The 19333-nt window shown below is 40.6% G+C and overlaps 18 non-coding genes across 18 annotated transcripts; all 18 read right to left on the bottom strand.

Annotated features, from left to right (window-relative positions):
- Window positions 1-568: 568 nt before the first annotated feature.
- Window positions 569-656, bottom strand: trnay-gua (transfer RNA tyrosine (anticodon GUA)). Its single transcript is given in 2 exon segments — window positions 569-604; window positions 620-656. It is a non-coding gene; the product is annotated as a tRNA-Tyr (tRNA).
- Window positions 657-1744: 1088 nt separating this feature from the next.
- Window positions 1745-1832, bottom strand: trnay-gua (transfer RNA tyrosine (anticodon GUA)). Its single transcript is given in 2 exon segments — window positions 1745-1780; window positions 1796-1832. It is a non-coding gene; the product is annotated as a tRNA-Tyr (tRNA).
- Window positions 1833-3140: 1308 nt separating this feature from the next.
- trnay-gua (transfer RNA tyrosine (anticodon GUA)) lies at window positions 3141-3228 on the bottom strand. Its single transcript is given in 2 exon segments — window positions 3141-3176; window positions 3192-3228. It is a non-coding gene; the product is annotated as a tRNA-Tyr (tRNA).
- A 400-nt stretch (window positions 3229-3628) lies between these two features.
- Window positions 3629-3716, bottom strand: trnay-gua (transfer RNA tyrosine (anticodon GUA)). Its single transcript is given in 2 exon segments — window positions 3629-3664; window positions 3680-3716. It is a non-coding gene; the product is annotated as a tRNA-Tyr (tRNA).
- Window positions 3717-4320: 604 nt separating this feature from the next.
- Window positions 4321-4408, bottom strand: trnay-gua (transfer RNA tyrosine (anticodon GUA)). Its single transcript is given in 2 exon segments — window positions 4321-4356; window positions 4372-4408. It is a non-coding gene; the product is annotated as a tRNA-Tyr (tRNA).
- Window positions 4409-8349: 3941 nt separating this feature from the next.
- trnay-gua (transfer RNA tyrosine (anticodon GUA)) lies at window positions 8350-8437 on the bottom strand. Its single transcript is given in 2 exon segments — window positions 8350-8385; window positions 8401-8437. It is a non-coding gene; the product is annotated as a tRNA-Tyr (tRNA).
- A 608-nt stretch (window positions 8438-9045) lies between these two features.
- trnay-gua (transfer RNA tyrosine (anticodon GUA)) lies at window positions 9046-9133 on the bottom strand. The gene is given in 2 exon segments: window positions 9046-9081; window positions 9097-9133. It is a non-coding gene; the product is annotated as a tRNA-Tyr (tRNA).
- Window positions 9134-9745: 612 nt separating this feature from the next.
- On the bottom strand, window positions 9746-9833 carry trnay-gua (transfer RNA tyrosine (anticodon GUA)). Its single transcript is given in 2 exon segments — window positions 9746-9781; window positions 9797-9833. It is a non-coding gene; the product is annotated as a tRNA-Tyr (tRNA).
- A 392-nt stretch (window positions 9834-10225) lies between these two features.
- trnay-gua (transfer RNA tyrosine (anticodon GUA)) lies at window positions 10226-10313 on the bottom strand. Its single transcript is given in 2 exon segments — window positions 10226-10261; window positions 10277-10313. It is a non-coding gene; the product is annotated as a tRNA-Tyr (tRNA).
- A 260-nt stretch (window positions 10314-10573) lies between these two features.
- On the bottom strand, window positions 10574-10661 carry trnay-gua (transfer RNA tyrosine (anticodon GUA)). The gene is given in 2 exon segments: window positions 10574-10609; window positions 10625-10661. It is a non-coding gene; the product is annotated as a tRNA-Tyr (tRNA).
- A 612-nt stretch (window positions 10662-11273) lies between these two features.
- trnay-gua (transfer RNA tyrosine (anticodon GUA)) lies at window positions 11274-11361 on the bottom strand. Its single transcript is given in 2 exon segments — window positions 11274-11309; window positions 11325-11361. It is a non-coding gene; the product is annotated as a tRNA-Tyr (tRNA).
- Window positions 11362-13378: 2017 nt separating this feature from the next.
- On the bottom strand, window positions 13379-13466 carry trnay-gua (transfer RNA tyrosine (anticodon GUA)). The gene is given in 2 exon segments: window positions 13379-13414; window positions 13430-13466. It is a non-coding gene; the product is annotated as a tRNA-Tyr (tRNA).
- A 2006-nt stretch (window positions 13467-15472) lies between these two features.
- trnay-gua (transfer RNA tyrosine (anticodon GUA)) lies at window positions 15473-15560 on the bottom strand. Its single transcript is given in 2 exon segments — window positions 15473-15508; window positions 15524-15560. It is a non-coding gene; the product is annotated as a tRNA-Tyr (tRNA).
- A 260-nt stretch (window positions 15561-15820) lies between these two features.
- trnay-gua (transfer RNA tyrosine (anticodon GUA)) lies at window positions 15821-15908 on the bottom strand. Its single transcript is given in 2 exon segments — window positions 15821-15856; window positions 15872-15908. It is a non-coding gene; the product is annotated as a tRNA-Tyr (tRNA).
- A 392-nt stretch (window positions 15909-16300) lies between these two features.
- trnay-gua (transfer RNA tyrosine (anticodon GUA)) lies at window positions 16301-16388 on the bottom strand. Its single transcript is given in 2 exon segments — window positions 16301-16336; window positions 16352-16388. It is a non-coding gene; the product is annotated as a tRNA-Tyr (tRNA).
- A 260-nt stretch (window positions 16389-16648) lies between these two features.
- Window positions 16649-16736, bottom strand: trnay-gua (transfer RNA tyrosine (anticodon GUA)). Its single transcript is given in 2 exon segments — window positions 16649-16684; window positions 16700-16736. It is a non-coding gene; the product is annotated as a tRNA-Tyr (tRNA).
- Window positions 16737-17348: 612 nt separating this feature from the next.
- trnay-gua (transfer RNA tyrosine (anticodon GUA)) lies at window positions 17349-17436 on the bottom strand. Its single transcript is given in 2 exon segments — window positions 17349-17384; window positions 17400-17436. It is a non-coding gene; the product is annotated as a tRNA-Tyr (tRNA).
- A 1658-nt stretch (window positions 17437-19094) lies between these two features.
- Window positions 19095-19182, bottom strand: trnay-gua (transfer RNA tyrosine (anticodon GUA)). Its single transcript is given in 2 exon segments — window positions 19095-19130; window positions 19146-19182. It is a non-coding gene; the product is annotated as a tRNA-Tyr (tRNA).
- Window positions 19183-19333: the final 151 nt, after the last annotated feature.

Raw genomic sequence — 19333 nt, 5'->3', positions numbered from 1 at the left:
AGGGGTGTACATCGACTTTTACAAACAAAAATGACAACAAATCATTTCCCCCATCACCCCTACCTGAAAGCAAAACTATTTCAATTTGTTTCAAATCGAAATGACAAAGGAACAGACACACAATGATGACAAAATCCCATCATTTCCCATGGATAAACTGAAAGATTTCAAAGCAGCTGACAGGCACATTCCTAATCCATTCAATCAAACCAGGCTTTTGGACATCAACAAACAACACATCCTTCGACCTAAGGATTTCTGATTTACAACCCTACAGTCCTCCGCTCTACCAACTGAGCTATCGAAGGGAACATGCAGTGATTATTTACAGGGGTGTACATCCACATTTACAAACAAAAATGACAACAAATCATTTCCCCCATCACCCCTACCTGAAAGCAAAACTATTTCAATTTGTTTCAAATCGAAATGACAAAGGAACAGACACATAATGATGACAAAATCCCATCATTTCCCATGGATAAACTGAAAGATTTCAAAGCAGCTGACAGGCACATTCCTAATCCATTCAATCAAACCAGGCTTTTGGACATCAACAAACAACACATCCTTCGAGCCGGAGTTGAACCAGCGACCTAAGGATTTCTGATTTACAACCCTACAGTCCTCCGCTCTACCAACTGAGCTATCGAAGGGAACATGCAGTGATTATTTACAGGGGTGTACATCCACATTTACAAACAAAAATGACAACAAATCATTTCCCCCATCACCCCTACCTGAAAGCAAAACTATTTCAATTTGTTTCAAATCGAAATGACAAAGGAACAGACACGCAATGATGACAAAATCCCATCATTTCCCATGGATAAACTGAAAGATTTCAAAGCAGCTGACAGGCACATTCCTAATCCATTCAATCAAACCAGGCTTTTTGACATCAACAAAGAACACATACTTTGAGCCAGAGTTGAACCAGCAACCTAAGGATTTCTGATTTACAACCCTACAGCCCTCTGTGCTACCAACTGAGCTATCGAAGGGAACATGCAGTGATTATTTACAGGGGTGTACATCGACTTTTACAAACAAAAATGACAACAAATCATTTCCCCCATCACCCCTACCTGAAAGTAAAACTATTTCAATTCGTTTCAAATCGAAATGACAAAGGAACAGACACACAATGATGACAAAATCCCATCATTTCCCATGGATAAACTGAAAGATTTCAAAGCAGCTGACAGGCACATTCCTAATCCATTCAATCAAACCAGGCTTTTGAACATCAACAAACAACACATCCTTTGAGCTCGAGTTGAACCAGCAACCTAAGGACTTCTGATTTACAACCCTACAGTCCTCCGCTCTACCAACTGAGCTGTCAAAGGGAACGTGCAGTGATTATTTACAGGGGTGTACATCGACTTTTACAAACAAAATCCCATCATTTCCCATGGATAAACTGTCAGCTGCTTTGAAATCTTTCAGTTTATCCATGTACACCCCTGTAAATAATCACTGCATGTTCCCTTGATTGGTGATTATTTACAGGGGTGTACATCGACTTTTACAAACAAAAATGACAACAAATCATTTCCCCCATCACCCCTACCTGAAAGCAAAACTATTTCAATTTGTTTCAAATCGAAATGACAAAGGAACAGACACACAATGATGACAAAATCCCATCATTTCCCATAGAAAGATTTCAAAGCAGCTGACAGGGACATTCCTAATCCATTCAATCAAAGCAAGCTTTTTGACATCAACAAAGAACACATCCTTCAAGTCGGAGTTGAACCAGCGACCTAAGGATTTCTGATTTACAACCCTACAGTCCTCCGCTCTACCAACTGAGCTATCGAAGGGAACATGCAGCGTATATTTACAGGGGTGTACATCCACATTTACAAACAAAAATGACAACAAATCATTTCCCCCATCACCCCTACCTGAAAGCAAAACTATTTCAATTTGTTTCAAATCGAGATGACAAAGGAACAGACACACAATGATGACAAAATCCCATCATTTCCCATGGATAAACTGAAAGATTTCAAAGCAGCTGACAGGCACATTCCTAATCCATTCAATCAAACCAGGCTTTTGGACATCAACAAACAACACATCCTTCGAGCTCAAGTTCAACCAGCGACCTATGGATTTCTGATTTACAACCCTACAGTCCTCCGCTCTACCAACTGAGCTATCGAAGGGAACATGCAGTGATTATTTACAGGGGTGTACATCCACATTTACAAACAAAAATGACAACAAATCATTTCCCCCATCACCCCTACCTGAAAGCAAAACTATTTCAATTTGTTTCAAATCGAGATGACAAAGGAACAGACACACAATGATGACAAAATCCCATCATTTCCCATGGATAAACTAAAAGATTTCAAAGCAGCTGACAGGCACATTCCTAATCCATTCAATCAAAGCAGGCTTATTGACATCAACAAAGAACACATCCTTCGAGCCGAAGTTGAACCAGTGACCTAAGGATTTCTGATTTATAACCCTACAGTCCTCCGCTCTACCAACTGAGCTATCAAAGGGAACATGCAGTGATTATTTCCAGGGGTGTACATCGACTTTTACAAACAAAAATGACAGGGGACAGGGAACATCCCCCATCACCCCTACCTGAAAGCAAAACTATTTCAATTTGTTTCAAATCGAAATGACAAAGGAACAGACACACAATGATGACAAAATCCCATCATTTCCCATGGATAAACTGAAAGATTTCAAAGCAGCTGACAGGCACATTCCTAATCCATTCAATCAAACCAGGCTTTTGGACATCAACAAACAACACATCCTTCGAGCTCAAGTTCAACCAGCGACCTAAGGATTTCTGATTTACAACCCTACAGTCCTCCGCTCTACCAACTGAGCTATCGAAGGGAACATGCAGTGATTATTTACAGGGGTGTACATCCACATTTACAAACAAAAATGACAACAAATCATTTCCCCCATCACCCCTACCTGAAAGCAAAACTATTTCAATTTGTTTCAAATCGAGATGACAAAGGAACAGACACACAATGATGACAAAATCCCATCATTTCCCATGGATAAACTGAAAGATTTCAAAGCAGCTGACAGGCACATTCCTAATCCATTCAATCAAAGCAGGCTTATTGACATCAACAAAGAACACATCCTTCGAGCCGGAGTTGAACCAGCGACCTAAGGATTTCTGATTTACAACCCTACAGTCCTCCGCTCTACCAACTGAGCTATCGAAGGGAACATGCAGTGATTATTTCCAGGGGTGTACATCGACTTTTACAAACAAAATCCCATCATTTCCCATGGATAAACTGTCAGCTGCTTTGAAATCTTTCAGTTTATCCATGTACACCCCTGTAAATAATCACTGCATGTTCCCTTGATTGGTGATTATTTACAGGGGTGTACATCGACTTTTACAAACAAAAATGACAACAAATCATTTCCCCCATCACCCCTACCTGAAAGCAAAACTATTTCAATTTGTTTCAAATCGAGATGACAAAGGAACAGACACACAATGATGACAAAATCCCATCATTTCCCATGGATAAACTAAAAGATTTCAAAGCAGCTGACAGGCACATTCCTAATCCATTCAATCAAAGCAGGCTTATTGACATCAACAAAGAACACATCCTTCGAGCCGGAGTTGAACCAGCGACCTAAGGATTTCTGATTTATAACCCTACAGTCCTCCGCTCTACCAACTGAGCTATCGAAGGGAACATGCAGTGATTATTTCCAGGGGTGTACATCGACTTTTACAAACAAAAATGACAGGGGACAGGGAACATCCCCCATCACCCCTACCTGAAAGCAAAACTATTTCAATTTGTTTCAAATCGAAATGACAAAGGAACAGACACACAATGATGACAAAATCCCATCATTTCCCATGGATAAACTGAAAGATTTCAAAGCAGCTGACAGGCACATTCCTAATCCATTCAATCAAACCAGGCTTTTGGACATCAACAAACAACACATCCTTCGAGCTCAAGTTCAACCAGCGACCTAAGGATTTCTGATTTACAACCCTACAGTCCTCCGCTCTACCAACTGAGCTATCGAAGGGAACATGCAGCGTATATTTACAGGGGTGTACATCCACATTTACAAACAAAAATGACAACAAATCATTTCCCCCATCACCCCTACCTGAAAGCAAAACTATCTCAATTTGTTTCAAATTGAAATGACTAAGGAACAGACACACAATGATGACAAAATCCCATCATTTCCCATAGAAAGAATTCAAAGCAGCTGACAGGGACATTCCTAATCCATTCAATCAAAGCAGGCTTTTTGACATCAACAAAGAACACATCCTTCGAGCCGGAGTTGAACCAGCGACCTAAGGATTTCTGATTTACAACCCTACAGTCCTCCGCTCTACCAACTGAGCTATCGAAGGGAACATGCAGTGATTATTTACAGGGGTGTACATCGACTTTTACAAACAAAAATGACAACAAATCATTTCCCCCATCACCCCTACCTGAAAGCAAAACTATTACAATTCGTTTCAAATCGAAATGAAAAAGGAACAGACACACAATGATGACAAAATCCCATCATTTCCCATGGATAAACTGAAAGATTTCAAAGCAGCTGACAGGCCACTCCTAATCCATTCAATCAAACCAGGCTTTTGAACATCAACAAACAACACATCCTTCGAGCTCGAGTTGAACCAGCAACCTAAGGACTTCTGATTTACAACCCTACAGTCCTCCGCTCTACCAACTGAGCTATCAAAGGGAATGTGCAGTGATTATTTACAGGGGTGTACATTGACTTTTACAAACAAAATCCCATCATTTCCCATGGATAAACTGTCAGCTGCTTTGAAATCTTTCAGTTTATCCATGTACACCCCTGTAAATAATCACTGCATGTTCCCTTGATTGGTGATTATTTACAGGGGTGTACATCGACTTTTACAAACAAAAATGACAACAAATCATTTCCCCCATCACCCCTACCTGAAAGCAAAACTATTTCAATTTGTTTCAAATCGAAATGACAAAGGAACAGACACACAATGATGACAAAATCCCATCATTTCCCATGGATAAACTGAAAGATTTCAAAGCAGCTGACAGGCACATTCCTAATCCATTCAATCAAACCAGGCTTTTGGACATCAACAAACAACACATCCTTCGAGCTCAAGTTCAACCAGCGACCTAAGGATTTCTGATTTACAACCCTACAGTCCTCCGCTCTACCAACTGAGCTATCGAAGGGAACATGCAGTGATTATTTACAGGGGTGTACATCCACATTTACAAACAAAAATGACAACAAATCATTTCCCCCATCACCCCTACCTGAAAGCAAAACTATTTCAATTTGTTTCAAATCGAAATGACAAAGGAACAGACACGCAATGATGACAAAATCCCATCATTTCCCATGGATAAACTGAAAGATTTCAAAGCAGCTGACAGGCCACTCCTAATCCATTCAATCAAACCAGGCTTTTGAACATCAACAAACAACACATCCTTCGAGCTCGAGTTGAACCAGCAACCTAAGGACTTCTGATTTACAACCCTACAGTCCTCCGCTCTACCAACTGAGCTATCAAAGGGAATGTGCAGTGATTATTTACAGGGGTGTACATTGACTTTTACAAACAAAATCCCATCATTTCCCATGGATAAACTGTCAGCTGCTTTGAAATCTTTCAGTTTATCCATGTACACCCCTGTAAATAATCACTGCATGTTCCCTTGATTGGTGATTATTTACAGGGGTGTACATCGACTTTTACAAACAAAAATGACAACAAATCATTTCCCCCATCACCCCTACCTGAAAGCAAAACTATTTCAATTTGTTTCAAATCGAAATGACAAAGAAACAGACACACAATGATGACAAAATCCCATCATTTCCCATGGATAAACTGAAAGATTTCAAAGCAGCTGACAGGCACATTCCTAATCCATTCAATCAAACCAGGCTTTTGGACATCAACAAACAACACATCCTTCGAGCTCAAGTTCAACCAGCGACCTAAGGATTTCTGATTTACAACCCTACAGTCCTCCGCTCTACCAACTGAGCTATCGAAGGGAACATGCAGTGATTATTTACAGGGGTGTACATCCACATTTACAAACAAAAATGACAACAAATCATTTCCCCCATCACCCCTACCTGAAAGCAAAACTATTTCAATTTGTTTCAAATCGAAATGACAAAGGAACAGACACGCAATGATGACAAAATCCCATCATTTCCCATGGATAAACTGAAAGATTTCAAAGCAGCTGACAGGCACATTCCTAATCCATTCAATCAAACCAGGCTTTTTGACATCAAGAAAGAACACATCCTTCGAGCCAGAGTTGAACCAGCAACCTAAGGATTTCTGATTTACAACCCTACAGCCCTCTGCGCTACCAACTGAGCTATCGAAGGGAACATGCAGTGATTATTTACAGGGGTGTACATCGACTTTTACAAACAAAAATGACAACAAATCATTTCCCCCATCACCCCTACCTGAAAGCAAAACTATTTCAATTCGTTTCAAATCGAAATGACAAAGGAACAGACACGCAATGATGACAAAATCCCATCATTTCCCATGGATAAACTGAAAGATTTCAAAGCAGCTGACAGGCCACTCCTAATCCATTCAATCAAACCAGGCTTTTGAACATCAACAAACAACACATCCTTCGAGCTCGAGTTGAACCAGCAACCTAAGGACTTCTGATTTACAACCCTACAGTCCTCCGCTCTACCAACTGAGCTATCAAAGGGAATGTGCAGTGATTATTTACAGGGGTGTACATTGACTTTTACAAACAAAATCCCATCATTTCCCATGGATAAACTGTCAGCTGCTTTGAAATCTTTCAGTTTATCCATGTACACCCCTGTAAATAATCACTGCATGTTCCCTTGATTGGTGATTATTTACAGGGGTGTACATCGACTTTTACAAACAAAAATGACAACAAATCATTTCCCCCATCACCCCTACCTGAAAGCAAAACTATTTCAATTTGTTTCAAATCGAAATGACAAAGAAACAGACACACAATGATGACAAAATCCCATCATTTCCCATGGATAAACTGAAAGATTTCAAAGCAGCTGACAGGCACATTCCTAATCCATTCAATCAAACCAGGCTTTTGGACATCAACAAACAACACATCCTTCGAGCTCAAGTTCAACCAGCGACCTAAGGATTTCTGATTTACAACCCTACAGTCCTCCGCTCTACCAACTGAGCTATCGAAGGGAACATGCAGTGATTATTTACAGGGGTGTACATCCACATTTACAAACAAAAATGACAACAAATCATTTCCCCCATCACCCCTACCTGAAAGCAAAACTATTTCAATTTGTTTCAAATCGAAATGACAAAGGAACAGACACGCAATGATGACAAAATCCCATCATTTCCCATGGATAAACTGAAAGATTTCAAAGCAGCTGACAGGCACATTCCTAATCCATTCAATCAAACCAGGCTTTTTGACATCAAGAAAGAACACATCCTTCGAGCCAGAGTTGAACCAGCAACCTAAGGATTTCTGATTTACAACCCTACAGCCCTCTGTGCTACCAACTGAGCTATCGAAGGGAACATGCAGTGATTATTTACAGGGGTGTACATCGACTTTTACAAACAAAAATGACAACAAATCATTTCCCCCATCACCCCTACCTGAAAGCAAAACTATTTCAATTCGTTTCAAATCGAAATGACAAAGGAACAGACACACAATGATGACAAAATCCCATCATTTCCCATGGATAAACTGAAAGATTTCAAAGCAGCTGACAGGCACATTCCTAATCCATTCAATCAAACCAGGCTTTTGAACATCAACAAACAACACATCCTTCGAGCTCGAGTTGAACCAGCAACCTAAGGACTTCTGATTTACAACCCTACAGTCCTCCGCTCTACCAACTGAGCTATCAAAGGGAACGTGCAGTGATTATTTACAGGGGTGTACATCGACTTTTACAAACAAAATCCCATCATTTCCCATGGATAAACTGTCAGCTGCTTTGAAATCTTTCAGTTTATCCATGTACACCCCTGTAAATAATCACTGCATGTTCCCTTGATTGGTGATTATTTACAGGGGTGTACATCGACTTTTACAAACAAAAATGACAACAAATCATTTCCCCCATCACCCCTACCTGAAAGCAAAACTATTTCAATTTGTTTCAAATCGAAATGACAAAGGAACAGACACACAATGATGACAAAATCCCATCATTTCCCATAGAAAGATTTCAAAGCAGCTGACAGGGACATTCCTAATCCATTCAATCAAAGCAAGCTTTTTGACATCAACAAAGAACACATCCTTCAAGCCGGAGTTGAACCAGCGACCTAAGGATTCCTGATTTACAACCCTACAGTCCTCCGCTCTACCAACTGAGCTATCGAAGGGAACATGCAGCGTATATTTACAGGGGTGTACATCCACATTTACAAACAAAAATGACAACAAATCATTTCCCCCATCACCCCTACCTGAAAGCAAAACTATTTCAATTTGTTTCAAATCGAGATGACAAAGGAACAGACACACAATGATGACAAAATCCCATCATTTCCCATGGATAAACTGAAAGATTTCAAAGCAGCTGACAGGCACATTCCTAATCCATTCAATCAAACCAGGCTTTTGGACATCAACAAACAACACATCCTTCGAGCTCAAGTTCAACCAGCGACCTAAGGATTTCTGATTTACAACCCTACAGTCCTCCGCTCTACCAACTGAGCTATCGAAGGGAACATGCAGTGATTATTTACAGGGGTGTACATCCACATTTACAAACAAAAATGACAACAAATCATTTCCCCCATCACCCCTACCTGAAAGCAAAACTATTTCAATTTGTTTCAAATCGAGATGACAAAGGAACAGACACACAATGATGACAAAATCCCATCATTTCCCATGGATAAACTGAAAGATTTCAAAGCAGCTGACAGGCACATTCCTAATCCATTCAATCAAAGCAGGCTTATTGACATCAACAAAGAACACATCCTTCGAGCCGGAGTTGAACCAGCGACCTAAGGATTTCTGATTTATAACCCTACAGTCCTCCGCTCTACCAACTGAGCTATCGAAGGGAACATGCAGTGATTATTTCCAGGGGTGTACATCGACTTTTACAAACAAAAATGACAGGGGACAGGGAACATCCCCCATCACCCCTACCTGAAAGCAAAACTATTTCAATTTGTTTCAAATCGAAATGACAAAGGAACAGACACACAATGATGACAAAATCCCATCATTTCCCATGGATAAACTGAAAGATTTCAAAGCAGCTGACAGGCACATTCCTAATCCATTCAATCAAACCAGGCTTTTGGACATCAACAAACAACACATCCTTCGAGCTCAAGTTCAACCAGCGACCTAAGGATTTCTGATTTACAACCCTACAGTCCTCCGCTCTACCAACTGAGCTATCGAAGGGAACATGCAGTGATTATTTACAGGGGTGTACATCCACATTTACAAACAAAAATGACAACAAATCATTTCCCCCATCACCCCTACCTGAAAGCAAAACTATTTCAATTTGTTTCAAATCGAGATGACAAAGGAACAGACACACAATGATGACAAAATCCCATCATTTCCCATGGATAAACTGAAAGATTTCAAAGCAGCTGACAGGCACATTCCTAATCCATTCAATCAAAGCAGGCTTATTGACATCAACAAAGAACACATCCTTCGAGCCGGAGTTGAACCAGCGACCTAAGGATTTCTGATTTACAACCCTACAGTCCTCCGCTCTACCAACTGAGCTATCGAAGGGAACATGCAGTGATTATTTCCAGGGGTGTACATCGACTTTTACAAACAAAATCCCATCATTTCCCATGGATAAACTGTCAGCTGCTTTGAAATCTTTCAGTTTATCCATGTACACCCCTTTAAATAATCACTGCATGTTCCCTTGATTGGTGATTATTTACAGGGGTGTACATCGACTTTTACAAACAAAAATGACAACAAATCATTTCCCCCATCACCCCTACCTGAAAGCAAAACTATTTCAATTTGTTTCAAATCAAAATGACAAAGGAACAGACACACAATGATGACAAAATCCCATCATTTCCCATAGAAAGATTTCAAAGCAGCTGACAGGCACATTCCTAATCCATTCAATCAAAGCAAGCTTTTTGACATCAACAAAGAACACATCCTTCGAGCCGAAGTTGAACCAGCGACCTAAGGATTTCTGATTTACAACCCTACAGTCCTCCGCTCTACCAACTGAGCTATCGAAGGGAACATGCAGTGATTATTTACAGGGGTGTACATCCACATTTACAAACAAAAATGACAACAAATCATTTCCCCCATCACCCCTACCTGAAAGCAAAACTATTTCAATTTGTTTCAAATCGAGATGACAAAGGAACAGACACACAATGATGACAAAATCCCATCATTTCCCATGGATAAACTGAAAGATTTCAAAGCAGCTGACAGGCACATTCCTAATCCATTCAATCAAAGCAGGCTTATTGACATCAACAAAGAACACATCCTTCGAGCCGGAGTTGAACCAGCGACCTAAGGATTTCTGATTTATAACCCTACAGTCCTCCGCTCTACCAACTGAGCTATCGAAGGGAACATGCAGTGATTATTTCCAGGGGTGTACATCGACTTTTACAAACAAAAATGACAGGGGACAGGGAACATCCCCCATCACCCCTACCTGAAAGCAAAACTATTTCAATTTGTTTCAAATCGAAATGACAAAGGAACAGACACACAATGATGACAAAATCCCATCATTTCCCATGGATAAACTGAAAGATTTCAAAGCAGCTGACAGGCACATTCCTAATCCATTCAATCAAACCAGGCTTTTGGACATCAACAAACAACACATCCTTCGAGCTCAAGTTCAACCAGCGACCTAAGGATTTCTGATTTACAACCCTACAGTCCTCCGCTCTACCAACTGAGCTATCGAAGGGAACATGCAGTGATTATTTACAGGGGTGTACATCCACATTTACAAACAAAAATGACAACAAATCATTTCCCCCATCACCCCTACCTGAAAGCAAAACTATTTCAATTTGTTTCAAATCGAGATGACAAAGGAACAGACACACAATGATGACAAAATCCCATCATTTCCCATGGATAAGCTGAAAGATTTCAAAGCAGCTGACAGGCACATTCCTAATCCGTTCAATCAAAGCAGGCTTATTGCCATCAACAAAGAACACATCCTTCGAGCCGGAGTTGAACCAGCGACCTAAGGATTTCTGATTTACAACCCTACAGTCCTCCGTTCTACCAACTGAGCTATCGAAGGGAACATGCAGTGATTATTTCCAGGGGTGTACATCGACTTTTACAAACAAAAATGACAGGGGACAGGAAACAGGGAACATCCCCCATCACCCCTACCTGAAAGCAAAACTATTTCAATTTGTTTCAAATCGAAATGACAAAGGAACAGACACACAATGATGACAAAATCCCATCATTTCCCATGGATAAACTGAAAGATTTCAAAGCAGCTGACAGACACATTCCTAATCCATTCAATCAAAGCAGGCTTATTGACATCAACAAAGAACACATCCTTCGAGCCGGAGTTGAACCAGCGACCTAAGGATTTCTGATTTACAACCCTACAGTCCTCTGTTCTACCAACTGAGCTATTGAAGGGAACATGCTGTGATTATTTCCAGGGGTGTACATCGACTTTTACAAACAAAAATGACAGGGGACAGGGCACAGGGAACATCCCCCATCACCCCTACCTGAAAGCAAAACTATTTCAATTTGTTTCAAATCGAAATGACAAAGGAACAGACACACAATGATGACAAAATCCCATCATTTCCCATGGATAAACTGAAAGATTTCAAAGCAGCTGACAGGCACATTCCTAATCCATTCAATCAAACCAGGCTTTTGGACATCAACAAACAACACATCCTTCGAGCTCAAGTTCAACCAGCGACCTAAGGATTTCTGATTTACAACCCTACAGTCCTCCGCTCTACCAACTGAGCTATCAAAGGGAACATGCAGTGATTATTTCCAGGGGTGTACATCGACTTTTACAAACAAAAATGACAGGGGACAGGGGACAGGGAACATCCCCCATCACCCCTACCTGAAAGCAAAACTATTTCAATTTGTTTCAAATCGAAATGACAAAGGAACAGACACACAATGATGACAAAATCCCATCATTTCCCATGGATAAACTGAAAGATTTCAAAGCAGCTGACAGGCACATTCCTAATCCATTCAATCAAACCAGGCTTTTGGACATCAACAAACAACACATCCTTCGAGCTCAAGTTCAACCAGCGACCTAAGGATTTCTGATTTACAACCCTACAGTCCTCCGCTCTACCAACTGAGCTATCGAAGGGAACATGCAGTGATTATTTACAGGGGTGTACATCCCCATTTACAAACAAAAATGACAACAAATCATTTCCCCCATCACCCCTACCTGAAAGCAAAACTATTTCAATTTGTTTCAAATCGAAATGACAAAGGAACAGACACACAATGATGACAAAATCCCATCATTTCCCATGGATAAACTGAAAGATTTCAAAGCAGCTGACAGACACATTCCTAATCCATTCAATCAAACCAGGCTTTTGGACATCAACAAACAACACATCCTTCGAGCTCAAGTTCAACCAGCGACCTAAGGATTTCTGATTTACAACCCTACAGTCCTCCGCTCTACCAACTGAGCTATCGAAGGGAACATGCAGCGATTATTTCCAGGGGTGTACATCGACTTTTACAAACAAAAATGACAGGGGACAGGGAACATCCCCCATCACCCCTACCTGAAAGCAAAACTATTTCAATTTGTTTCAAATCGAAATGACAAAGGAACAGACACACAATGATGACAAAATCCCATCATTTCCCATGGATAAACTGAAAGATTTCAAAGCAGCTGACAGGCACATTCCTAATCCATTCAATCAAACCAGGCTTTTGGACATCAACAAAGAACACATCCTTCAAGCCAGAGTTGAACCAGCAACCTATGGATTTCTGATTTACAACCCTACAGTCATCTGAGCTATCGAAGGGAACATGCAGTGATTATTTACAGGGGTGTACATCGACTTTTACAAACAAAAATGACAACAAATCATTTCCCCCATCACCCCTACCTGAAAGCAAAACTATCTCAATTTGTTTCAAATTGAAATGACTAAGGAACAGACACACAATGATGACAAAATCCCATCATTTCCCATAGAAAGAATTCAAAGCAGCTGACCGGCACATTCCTAATCCATTCAATCAAACCAGGCTTATTGACATCAACAAAGAACACATCCTTCGAGCCGGAGTTGAACCAGCGACCTAAGGATTTCTGATTTACAACCCTACAGTCCTCCGCTCTACCAACTGAGCTATCGAAGGGAACATGCAGTGATTATTTACAGGGGTGTACATCCACATTTACAAACAAAAATGACAACAAATCATTTCCCCCATCACCCCTACCTGAAAGCAAAACTATTTCAATTTGTTTCAAATCGAGATGACAAAGGAACAGACACACAATGATGACAAAATCCCATCATTTCCCATGGATAAACTGAAAGATTTCAAAGCAGCTGACAGACACATTCCTAATCCATTCAATCAAAGCAGGCTTATTGACATCAACAAAGAACACATCCTTCGAGCCGGAGTTGAACCAGCGACCTAAGGATTTCTGATTTACAACCCTACAGTCCTCTGTTCTACCAACTGAGCTATTGAAGGGAACATGCTGTGATTATTTCCAGGGGTGTACATCGACTTTTACAAACAAAAATGACAGGGGACAGGGCACAGGGAACATCCCCCATCACCCCTACCTGAAAGCAAAACTATTTCAATTTGTTTCAAATCGAAATGACAAAGGAACAGACACACAATGATGACAAAATCCCATCATTTCCCATGGATAAACTGAAAGATTTCAAAGCAGCTGACAGGCACATTCCTAATCCATTCAATCAAACCAGGCTTTTGGACATCAACAAACAACACATCCTTCGAGCTCAAGTTCAACCAGCGACCTAAGGATTTCTGATTTACAACCCTACAGTCCTCCGCTCTACCAACTGAGCTATCAAAGGGAACATGCAGTGATTATTTCCAGGGGTGTACATCGACTTTTACAAACAAAAATGACAGGGGACAGGGGACAGGGAACATCCCCCATCACCCCTACCTGAAAGCAAAACTATTTCAATTTGTTTCAAATCGAAATGACAAAGGAACAGACACACAATGATGACAAAATCCCATCATTTCCCATGGATAAACTGAAAGATTTCAAAGCAGCTGACAGGCACATTCCTAATCCATTCAATCAAACCAGGCTTTTGGACATCAACAAACAACACATCCTTCGAGCTCAAGTTCAACCAGCGACCTAAGGATTTCTGATTTACAACCCTACAGTCCTCCGCTCTACCAACTGAGCTATCGAAGGGAACATGCAGTGATTATTTACAGGGGTGTACATCCCCATTTACAAACAAAAATGACAACAAATCATTTCCCCCATCACCCCTACCTGAAAGCAAAACTATTTCAATTTGTTTCAAATCGAAATGACAAAGGAACAGACACACAATGATGACAAAATCCCATCATTTCCCATGGATAAACTGAAAGATTTCAAAGCAGCTGACAGACACATTCCTAATCCATTCAATCAAACCAGGCTTTTGGACATCAACAAACAACACATCCTTCGAGCTCAAGTTCAACCAGCGACCTAAGGATTTCTGATTTACAACCCTACAGTCCTCCGCTCTACCAACTGAGCTATCGAAGGGAACATGCAGCGATTATTTCCAGGGGTGTACATCGACTTTTACAAACAAAAATGACAGGGGACAGGGAACATCCCCCATCACCCCTACCTGAAAGCAAAACTATTTCAATTTGTTTCAAATCGAAATGACAAAGGAACAGACACACAATGATGACAAAATCCCATCATTTCCCATGGATAAACTGAAAGATTTCAAAGCAGCTGACAGGCACATTCCTAATCCATTCAATCAAACCAGGCTTTTGGACATCAACAAAGAACACATCCTTCAAGCCAGAGTTGAACCAGCAACCTATGGATTTCTGATTTACAACCCTACAGTCATCTGAGCTATCGAAGGGAACATGCAGTGATTATTTACAGGGGTGTACATCGACTTTTACAAACAAAAATGACAACAAATCATTTCCCCCATCACCCCTACCTGAAAGCAAAACTATCTCAATTTGTTTCAAATTGAAATGACTAAGGAACAGACACACAATGATGACAAAATCCCATTATTTCCCATAGAAAGAATTCAAAGCAGCTGACCGGCACATTCCTAATCCATTCAATCAAACCAGGCTTATTGACATCAACAAAGAACACATCCTTCGAGCCGGAGTTGAACCAGCGACCTAAGGATTTCTGATTTACAACCCTACAGTCCTCCGCTCTACCAACTGAGCTATCGAAGGGAACATGCAGTGATTATTTACAGGGGTGTACATCCACATTTACAAACAAAAATGACAACAAATCATTTCCCCCATCACCCCTACCTGAAAGCAAAACTATTTCAATTTGTTTCAAATCGAGATGACAAAGGAACAGACACACAATGATGACAAAATCCCATCATTTCCCATGGATAAACTGAAAGATTTCAAAGCAGCTGACAGGCACATTCCTAATCCATTCAATCAAAGCAGGCTTATTGACATCAACAAAGAACACATCCTTCGAGCCGGAGTTGAACCAGCGACCTAAGGATTTCTGATTTTCAACCCTACAGTCCTCCGCTCTACCAACTGAGCTATCGAAGGGAACATGCAGTGATTATTTCCAGGGGTGTACATCGACTTTTACAAACAAAATCCCATCATTTCCCATGGATAAACTGTCAGCTGCTTTGAAATCTTTCAGTTTATCCATGTACACCCCTTTAAATAATCACTGCATGTTCCCTTGATTGGTGATTATTTACAGGGGTGTACATCGACTTTTACAAACAAAAATGACAACAAATCATTTCCCCCATCACCCCTACCTGAAAGCAAAACTATTTCAATTTGTTTCAAATCAAAATGACAAAGGAACAGACACACAATGATGACAAAATCCCATCATTTCCCATAGAAAGATTTCAAAGCAGCTGACAGGGACATTCCTAATCCATTCAATCAAAGCAAGCTTTTTGACATCAACAAAGAACACATCCTTCGAGCCGAAGTTGAACCAGCGACCTAAGGATTTCTGATTTACAACCCTACAGTCCTCCGCTCTACCAACTGAGCTATCGAAGGGAACATGCAGTGATTATTTACAGGGGTGTACATCCACATTTACAAACAAAAATGACAACAAATCATTTCCCCCATCACCCCTACCTGAAAGCAAAACTATTTCAATTTGTTTCAAATCGAGATGACAAAGGAACAGACACACAATGATGACAAAATCCCATCATTTCCCATGGATAAACTGAAAGATTTCAAAGCAGCTGACAGGCACATTCCTAATCCATTCAATCAAAGCAGGCTTATTGACATCAACAAAGAACACATCCTTCGAGCCGGAGTTGAACCAGCGACCTAAGGATTTCTGATTTATAACCCTACAGTCCTCCGCTCTACCAACTGAGCTATCGAAGGGAACATGCAGTGATTATTTCCAGGGGTGTACATCGACTTTTACAAACAAAAATGACAGGGGACAGGGAACATCCCCCATCACCCCTACCTGAAAGCAAAACTATTTCAATTTGTTTCAAATCGAAATGACAAAGGAACAGACACACAATGATGACAAAATCCCATCATTTCCCATGGATAAACTGAAAGATTTCAAAGCAGCTGACAGGCACATTCCTAATCCATTCAATCAAACCAGGCTTTTGGACATCAACAAACAACACATCCTTCGAGCTCAAGTTCAACCAGCGACCTAAGGATTTCTGATTTACAACCCTACAGTCCTCCGCTCTACCAACTGAGCTATCGAAGGGAACATGCAGTGATTATTTACAGGGGTGTACATCCACATTTACAAACAAAAATGACAACAAATCATTTCCCCCATCACCCCTACCTGAAAGCAAAACTATTTCAATTTGTTTCAAATCGAGATGACAAAGGAACAGACACACAATGATGACAAAATCCCATCATTTCCCATGGATAAGCTGAAAGATTTCAAAGCAGCTGACAGGCACATTCCTAATCCGTTCAATCAAAGCAGGCTTATTGCCATCAACAAAGAACACATCCTTCGAGCCGGAGTTGAACCAGCGACCTAAGGATTTCTGATTTACAACCCTACAGTCCTCCGTTCTACCAACTGAGCTATCGAAGGGAACATGCAGTGATTATTTCCAGGGGTGTACATCGACTTTTACAAACAAAAATGACAGGGGACAGGAAACAGGGAACATCCCCCATCACCCCTACCTGAAAGCAAAACTATTTCAATTTGTTTCAAATCGAAATGACAAAGGAACAGACACACAATGATGACAAAATCCCATCATTTCCCATGGATAAACTGAAAGATTTCAAAGCAGCTGACAGGCACATTCCTAATCCATTCAATCAAACCAGGCTTTTGGACATCAACAAACAACACATCCTTCGAGCTCAAGTTCAACCAGCGACCTAAGGATTTCTGATTTACAACCCTACAGTCCTCCGCTCTACCAACTGAGCTATCAAAGGGAACATGCAGTGATTATTTCCAGGGGTGTACATCGACTTTTACAAACAAAAATGACAGGGGACAGGGGACAGGGAACATCCCCCATCACCCCTACCTGAAAGCAAAACTATTTCAATTTGTTTCAAATCGAAATGACAAAGGAACAGACACACAATGATGACAAAATCCCATCATTTCCCATGGATAAACTGAAAGATTTCAAAGCAGCTGACAGGCACATTCCTAATCCATTCAATCAAACCAGGCTTTTGGACATCAACAAACAACACATCCTTCGAGCTCAAGTTCAACCAGCGACCTAAGGATTTCTGATTTACAACCCTACAGTCCTCCGCTCTACCAACTGAGCTATCGAAGGGAACATGCAGTGATTATTTACAGGGGTGTACATCCCCATTTACAAACAAAAATGACAACAAATCATTTCCCCCATCACCCCTACCTGAAAGCAAAACTATTTCAATTTGTTTCAAATCGAAATGACAAAGGAACAGACACACAATGATGACAAAATCCCATCATTTCCCATGGATAAACTGAAAGATTTCAAAGCAGCTGACAGACACATTCCTAATCCATTCAATCAAACCAGGCTTTTGGACATCAACAAACAACACATCCTTCGAGCTCAAGTTCAACCAGCGACCTAAGGATTTCTGATTTACAACCCTACAGTCCTCCGCTCTACCAACTGAGCTATCGAAGGGAACATGCAGCGATTATTTCCAGGGGTGTACATCGACTTTTACAAACAAAAATGACAGGGGACAGGGAACATCCCCCATCACCCCTACCTGAAAGCAAAACTATTTCAATTTGTTTCAAATCGAAATGACAAAGGAACAGACACACAATGATGACAAAATCCCATCATTTCCCATGGATAAACTGAAAGATTTCAAAGCAGCTGACAGGCACATTCCTAATCCATTCAATCAAACCAGGCTTTTGGACATCAACAAAGAACACATCCTTCAAGCCAGAGTTGAACCAGCAACCTATGGATTTCTGATTTACAACCCTACAGTCATCTGAGCTATCGAAGGGAACATGCAGTGATTATTTACAGGGGTGTACATCGACTTTTACAAACAAAAATGACAACAAATCATTTCCCCCATCACCCCTACCTGAAAGCAAAACTATCTCAATTTGTTTCAAATTGAAATGACTAAGGAACAGACACACAATGATGACAAAATCCCATCATTTCCCATAGAAAGAATTCAAAGCAGCTGACCGGCACATTCCTAATCCATTCAATCAAACCAGGCTTATTGACATCAACAAAGAACACATCCTTCGAGCCGGAGTTGAACCAGCGACCTAAGGATTTCTGATTTACAACCCTACAGTCCTCCGCTCTACCAACTGAGCTATCGAAGGGAACATGCAGTGATTATTTCCAGGGGTGTACATCGACTTTTACAAACAAAAATGACAACAAATCATTTCCCCCATCACCCCTACCTGAAAGCAAAACTATTTCAATTTGTTTCAAATCGAAATGACAAAGGAACAGACACACAATGATGAC

Source organism: Labrus bergylta, chromosome 14, assembly GCF_963930695.1.
Source record: "Labrus bergylta chromosome 14, fLabBer1.1, whole genome shotgun sequence".
In the NCBI taxonomy this organism is placed as follows: domain Eukaryota; kingdom Metazoa; phylum Chordata; class Actinopteri; order Labriformes; family Labridae; genus Labrus; species Labrus bergylta.
This window is presented reverse-complemented; position numbering and strand designations above follow the sequence as displayed.